Source organism: Pararge aegeria, chromosome Z, assembly GCF_905163445.1.
Source record: "Pararge aegeria chromosome Z, ilParAegt1.1, whole genome shotgun sequence".
NCBI lineage: Eukaryota > Metazoa > Arthropoda > Insecta > Lepidoptera > Nymphalidae > Pararge > Pararge aegeria.
In genome coordinates, this window is record NC_053208.1 from 15,898,121 (window position 1) to 15,906,058 (window position 7,938).

Sequence of the window (7,938 nt, forward strand, 5' to 3'; positions counted from 1 at the left end):
GGATTACCATGAAAAGTTTCTACGAAAAATGCCAGCTGGTATTAATATCCAAAAAATTTACTAGGAAGCCCGTTGCATCTCTAATACCAAAGGCCAGTCTAATACAATATATGGCCATTGGCTGAAATTACCCAAAGCTTTGAGTGCGAATGATCGTACTTCGGATCTCATTAAAATAACTTACTTTTATGCACAAATGTATGAAATAATTTATTAAGGATAAGTCAGTCTAATTCTCTTTACTTATTACAATATTTCTCTTTACTTCTAGATAAAACTTTTTGAGCCATAGTATTTGTGTAATGAGCATATATATACATGTAAGTACAGTTATATGCTTCTCGTAATAATTTTAAGTTCTTGTCGACACTACGTCGAATAAATGTTTTGGATCTAAATGTTGATATTTATTTTATATTCAATAATATCCGTATTTGAAATCATGTTTCATCAAGTTTCAAGTTTGTGTAAACGTTTGAACCTTGTAATGTTTACAAGGTTTTTTTCGACTAAACAGATTTGTTCTTTTTTTTCAATTTAGTACATATATATGCATTTTTGGTAGTTATTGAATTATTAAAAACATATTTCGGAATTTTTTAATATTTGAACTTGTGTGATTTACGTAAATTTTTTGTAGACTAAATTAGCAAAAAAAAAAAAAACTGTCTATTACTAAAAATATTAAAGTTTGTGTAAACATTTGAACTCGGTAACGTTTAATCGACTGAACAGATTTGTTCCTTTTTTTCAATTTAATACATAGATATGCATTTTTTTTTGTATTTATTGAATAAAAAAAAAAGATATTTCGGAATGTTTTTATATTTGAACTTGTGTGATTTACGTAGATTTGTGGTAGACTAAATTAGCAAAAAAAAAATTGAGAGGTTTACTATAAATATTAAAGTTTGTGTAAATGTTTGAACTTGGTAACGTTTAAACGTCTCAACCGGTTTTTTTCCAAGTCAGTACATAGATCGGCATTTGTCGTTATTGAATTTGAAAAAAAACGCATTTTGGAAAATTTTAATATTTGAACTCGTGTGATTTACGTAGATTTGTGGTAGACTAAATTAGCAAAAAAAAAAATTGAGTGGTTTACTATAAATATTAAAGTTTGTGTAAATGTTTGAACTCGGTAACGTTTAATCGTCTCAACAGATTTGTTTTTTTTCAATTCAGTACATAGATCGGCATTTGTCGTTATTGAATTTGAAAAAAAAACGAATTTCGGAAAATTTTCATATTTGTAGTCGTGGTATTTACGTAGATTTGTGGTGGACTAAATTAGCAAAAAAAAAATGAAAGGTTTTTAATATTTCAAGTTATGTGTTATTTACGCAGATAAGATATTCTTATTTTTACTATTACAAGTATTGTATGTGAGTACTATGTAGGTACATAAAACGATATTATCATCGTCTATGATTACTTACGTGCCATGTATGCATTATGCATTAGAATCTCGTGCTGACCTACAAAAGAATAAATTGCGTAGTTAATAATATATCTTTTTATTAAATAGAACCGTTTAACTATGGCATAAAAGCTGTAGGTATATAATTATCATAGGTTAGTACATCAAATTTCAATAAATGTCCCTTCTTGTAAAGTTGTTATACCAAGCATGACACCTATAAATCTTCCATTGTCGTCATTCAACGCGCTTGGACAGCAATGCTCAATGGTATATATTCCATGACGGATGGACAGCATTGTTCCGTGAATTGTTTAGGTACTCTGGGAATATTTAATGACCTTTACTCCAATATTTGCAGAGTATCACTATATATATATATATATATACATATATATATGCATTTATATACATATATATATATATATACATATATATATATATATATATATATATATATATGTATGTATATGACATTAAACATTATAAAAGACATGATCTTTTATAATGTTTAATGTCATGTTCCATTAAATTATATAGTTCCATCTTATTAGTGCAGGTGTCGCTGCCGTTCTAACAAGATGTAAAAATAAATAAACTTTACTGTTATTTAAGTTAGTATAATATAAGTTTCATTTTATTATTGCTGTTATTTATTTTGTTTTTTACTGATGGGCTGTGCAATTTCTTATAAATATATATGTATATATATATATATATACGTGAACAGTAAGTTTTTGAGGCGATCATCTTATTACAAATACTAAAACCGTTGAAATTTATTAGTAGTCGGTCCCAGCGAAGTCTGAAAAAATGTTTTAGGCCTCTAATTTATTTCGAGTATAAAAAATGTTATGTTAATTTCTTGTTGAAATCCTGTTTTAATTAAGTAAGTAATAGTAAGTAATAAGTAAATTCGATAAATAAACGCTATAATCGGACTTAGACATTTTTAATCCACTAAATAATATATAATGATGTACGAAGAAATGCTAATATGAATGATTTTAATACTGCTGGTTGAATACCAGGCTATATATCAAACAGGCTTTAAAAAGTCTTGTTTAAATATTATCGCAATTTTTTTTTTTTTCAATTTTCAACTTTCAAGTAGATGGTTAGTTTTTGGGCAAACACAATGCTCATTTTTGTTAAAATTCATTGAATGCAGTTATTATCCGTTTGTAAAATTCAAATGCTTTCATTTTTAAGATAGTCTTTTTGATAACGGTTCCCATAGTTGGAATACGATGACCGTCTCAAGAACTCACGTTGCATATGTTATATTAGGGTAATGTTTCTGATTTTTATATGTCTACTATCATTTAGCTTTATTATATAAAATCTAAAAACTGGCTACTAAGGGAGGTCGCCCACGGAAATTTTTTGCAGTCATACAGTCGCGATTCTGACTCTGGTTGACGGTTGTATATCTTTGCATCGCGTCTATCGCGATACAGACGCAATTCAATCTCGTACCCATGACCATATCGATTTATGTCTCCGCTGCCCCGATGTCCCTCGAAACACTCGCGGGGTTGCATCGAAGCGGAACTACTATGCGATGCGAGTGTATCTTCTTTGTTGACATGGTGATCGGGGAGTGTTTTAAGTCGGTAATATAACGGGCTTTTTTTACCTTTTTATTTTCAATCTATAAGACAAGGTAGTACTTATAATAAATACAGTTCTTACTATGCGTATTTATCGCTTCTTTCGCGCGTGGTAAATGCGACCAACGTCCAAGAGTAGCAATACAGACGCACATTGAATAATCGTGCTACCGTATCGCATGCGCGTCGACAAATCGTGCTACTGCATCGCTTTAAAAATCTCCGTAGGTGACTTCCCCAAATACTCTAGTTATTGTGCTCAAGCGTTGATTGTTATTGAAATATCTTTATATAATTTAATATAATATATTTCAGAATCATTCAGCTCGTGATTAGCTCAGCTAATTATAGCATCTAAAGACTTATAAACATTTTTAATCCCGAAAATGCATTGCGTCTTTTTATTATATTAATCGATAATAATCGTAGTGTTATGTTTTGAGTTTACTCTAGAAGAGTTTTATCATAAAATTTTATTATCTCAATATTTTTATTATAATTTAATTATAATTATAAAATTAAATGTGACATTGATATTATTATTTATATTATCGATAATGTTGTCTTTGAATTTATTTTAGGAGATATATTTTTATATCACATACACACAAACACCATTTAGTCTAGCGGTCATATTGTAGTATTATTAACTTAGATTAGTAATTAATTTAGATTTAACGTAAATACTATACTGCAAAAAAAAAATTACGACGTACATTTGCTTACATTTACTGGATAAGATGGCATAGGGGATAGGGTTGTTCTATCAATGTTTTTTACCAATATATTTTTTTGCATTATAGTTTATTTTTCGTTCATTCAAGTCTCGAATTATTTTAATTTAATTTTATTATTATATGCTTATTCCAGAAAATTTAAATCCTTATTTCAGAACAATTCGTACGTTTTTTTAAAAATATATATAATACGAATAATTATAATATCTAGCGGATGCTATCTTTCGGAGAGCATTATTAGCTGTCAATCCTGTCAATATAATCACTGAAAAACCATCACCTGTTGATGTTTACTTTCTTGTTTTCCCAGGCGTTGGACAATAATCTAAGATGTGCATTTTGCATGCCCAGAGACGCATTTCTGCCATGACGTAACAGTAATGTTTCAAGGCACATTCTTCTTCTTTCCCTGGGCTTGTCTCCGTACTTGGTCGGCCGGAACCTTCCGTTGTACGTAGTGCTACTGGTACGGCTCCCCGCTCGGTCACTCCAGCCAGCCGAGCTCACTCCAGAAGCTTAGCAGGCCGCCCAGGTGGCCAAGTGCTTTCAAGGCATCCAAAGTACTAATATTAGATTTGTCTCAATATGCTTGGCGTTACATTGACATTGACTCTGTTTCTTTATATCGCACTTATGTTATTCTCGACAACTTCGGCTGTTAGCTGGCTTCTACAAAGTCATTAAGAAAGGGGTTATTAGGAAACCACATATAAAAGTATTTTATAGTTTTAGATATTAGGGTTAAAGTAAAATTCTAAGTTAACTACGCACCATAGTGCACACTTTTGTCTAAACCATAACTCAAGTTTTTTGAGCACTAAGTTAGCTAAGTGGCGATATATTAAATATTATCATTTTCCTTCGATCTCCCAGCGTTACAATTTTTTTTATGCGCTTACGCAAAAGACTTCACAACAAGAGTGAACTCCTTTTTTACTATATTCTAATGTAAGGACATTTTGCGCAAAATAAAAACCATTGAAGTCCAAAATACGTCCAACTACATGTACCCTATAGCAAGCCTGTCGTGAGATACGTATTCTCTCTGCGGGTCTCCTCTCAATCTACGCTAGTCAACGCCTAGCTTAGTGGGGATTGGTAGACTTCACATGCCTTTGAGAACATTATATAGTAATATCAGGATGCTGATTTTCTCCCGATGTTTTTCTTTATCATCGAAGCAAGTAACATTTAATTTCCTTAAAAAACGCACATAACTGAAAAACTTGTACTGAATTTGGTACTCCCTAAAGTAAGGCCAAACCATTACACCGAAGAGTTTAATTACTTATATAAATTCTTCGCAATTTTTCCACTAACGGTAAAAATACTTTGCCCCGCCATCGACTATATTAAGTTAAGGGAATTGATTATAATTTAAAGCAATTTATAACCGTTTTCATTTACTGAAATGAATTATTCTTTCAGTATTATCTAAAAGGTACCTTACCATTTTTCTGATGTCACAGTAATACGCGGGTTTTTATTTTTATGAAAACGTATGTATTATGAAAACTTTGTTATTTCACCAAAAGTATAGACCCCAGGAAAAACGGCGTGGACAAAAGCTGTTTATTTCACAATATTTTAATTCTGCCAAGAAAATACCCTCTTTCCAACTAGCCTTGTATTTTATCGTTTTCTCTTTACGTGCCGTTCGTACCATATTTTTGATACTGTCTGTGTAAACGTATTAGCTAAAAATCTTTATTTTTTTATGTCCAATTAAATTGGGAACGTGGTCGTGGCTCTTAGTGAGTAATGATGATGATGCTCAATTTAAAGCAAAGTCTAGTAAAATCATTCGTTTATTATTTTAGAATAAATCTATTTACGTGGTATAAATTAAGAGTAAAAATTGTTCTTGCTTCAGAGAGCATTCTAAGCCGTCGATTCCGGTCAATAGTGATAATGACAATCGCTATCTCTAAGAACCCGAATCCGTTACGTAAGCCTGCCAAAGCATATAATGTTAAAGTAGTTAATTACATTGACAAGGCTTACCTACTGTGGTTGTAATTTGCCCTTATGGGCAGTAATGTTATTTGAATTAGGAATTATCCTGCGTCCGAAGAAGTTCTACTCATTCTAATATTGCAACGTCGCTTCGATAAATGATCTTTATCTTCCACTCTCGAGTTTTTGAAAGTTACTTTCTCGCTTTGATGCATTTCACTTGAAGCGCTAACCATAGAGTGTAGATTATTAAAAATTCCCTCCAAAATGTTATATTGTGGTGCTTTGAAAGTTTTTAAGATATATGCTCAAATGTTTTTATTATACTTGATTTAATTGTCTCGCGAGGTATATAAAAGTACCAATATTCAATGCGGGGTAATTTCGCCTTAGGCGCCTCTTTACCCATCGCATGAATCAAATGGGTTTTATACCCAATTGAATATATCACGCGACCATTTGAAAAAAGAATTTCAAGTGTATTAATGAATGCTGTTTTTATTTGTTAAATCATAAACAGCTAATAATGATAATATTTTAGGGATATTTACATCCGTGTTTTAAAAAGTTTTGGCGTAGGTATTTATAAAAAATTATTCACTTAACCTGAAGGACGTATTCTTTACTTCAAATATAAATAATTCTACATAAGCTACTATAAATTCACTCGTATTTGTGTTATGACAATAATGATTATAATAATACCAACATACCGTAATAGTGACACAAATTGGATTAGACCCTCCAATTTTTTGATTATTCCAAAATATTATTATAAGTACGAATATTCATGTTTGACAGCCGGTCGGCTTAAGTATTTATGTGTATTATATTCATAAAAATATTCATCAGCTATCTTAGTAACAACACATACATACACACATACCACAAGCTACGCTTACTTTTGTGCTAGATGGCGGCGATGTGTGTATTTTCGTAGTTTATTTATATATTTATGTATATAAGTTTATAATGAAGTTTCCGATTCTTAATGGTTGACTGACTACTATTGTGTGATGGTATTTTAAAATAAATTATATATTTTAATATTTATTATATTGAGTCAAAAAAATCATTAATACAGGAGCTGGATGACAAGGAATGACAAGGTTGCTTGGAAGCATCCGGCTCCGCTTTCAGCTCTCACAAGATAGAAAAATGAATGTTAAAATGCAAAATGCAAATTGTTGATGTTGGAAAAGAGCAACTGCTGAGTTTCTTGCCGGCTTTTTCTCGGTAGAATCTGCCTTCCGAACCGGTGGTAGAATCACTACAAACAGACAGACTTGACGTTTCAAAAGTGCTTATATTAGGCGTACTTGAAATAAATGAATTTTGAATTTTGAATTTTTGGAATTATAGATTTAAGAAATTTGGTAATTTTTAAGATATTTTGCGGCGTTCACGTTATGTGTATGTTTACCATAATGTATTAACGTTTTATGTGTAATCACTTAAATATATTAATTGTAAGCTTTGTGAAAATAGTTTAGTGTCAGTTCAAATAGATCACATCGGAGAGTAAATAACATTTTATTTCAACGTGTTTGTCTGTCACAACACGAGAAGTTAAGGCTGATACTGTGTAAAAGGATCTTATGAATTTCATAATGAACTTTGGATTAAGTACTATCAGCCCTTCTTCGTAACGTCTAACACTTCGCATAACGTCTAGTCAAAAAATAAAGACGTTGCAAAATAGCCGCAGTACCTGTATGAGTTTGTAACTCATAAATAAAAACTAACCGAAACGAAAATAGGATAACCTGCTAATGTAAGGCTGCGTTTCCACTTTGTCGTGACGAGTAATTTATCGTTAGACAGCTGTCGTTTCTATATAAACATTATCGCATTGTCTTGTCATTATTTTTATCGTAGAACGACGACAAGTTGTTCCCATTGGATTGTGACGATATTTTACCGGTTCACGACAGTTGCCTTGTCGTTTTTTCCCGCGAGTACAGTGGATGAAGAGCAAATTTTAATAACGTATTACTTTTGATCGTGGCTACGATAGATAGATGCAATAACGATAAACGATTTGCCTCACGATTTAGTTGTACCTGTACAACCGTATCAGTCGTCACGTCAGAGTGGGAACGCGGCCTAAGGAGACAGGGTAATACCAATATGTATACCCCAGAAATGTTGGTACATTTTGATTTTTCTCTTTAATATGTTGTAGTACTTATCTGTAAAAAAAAAACAAATA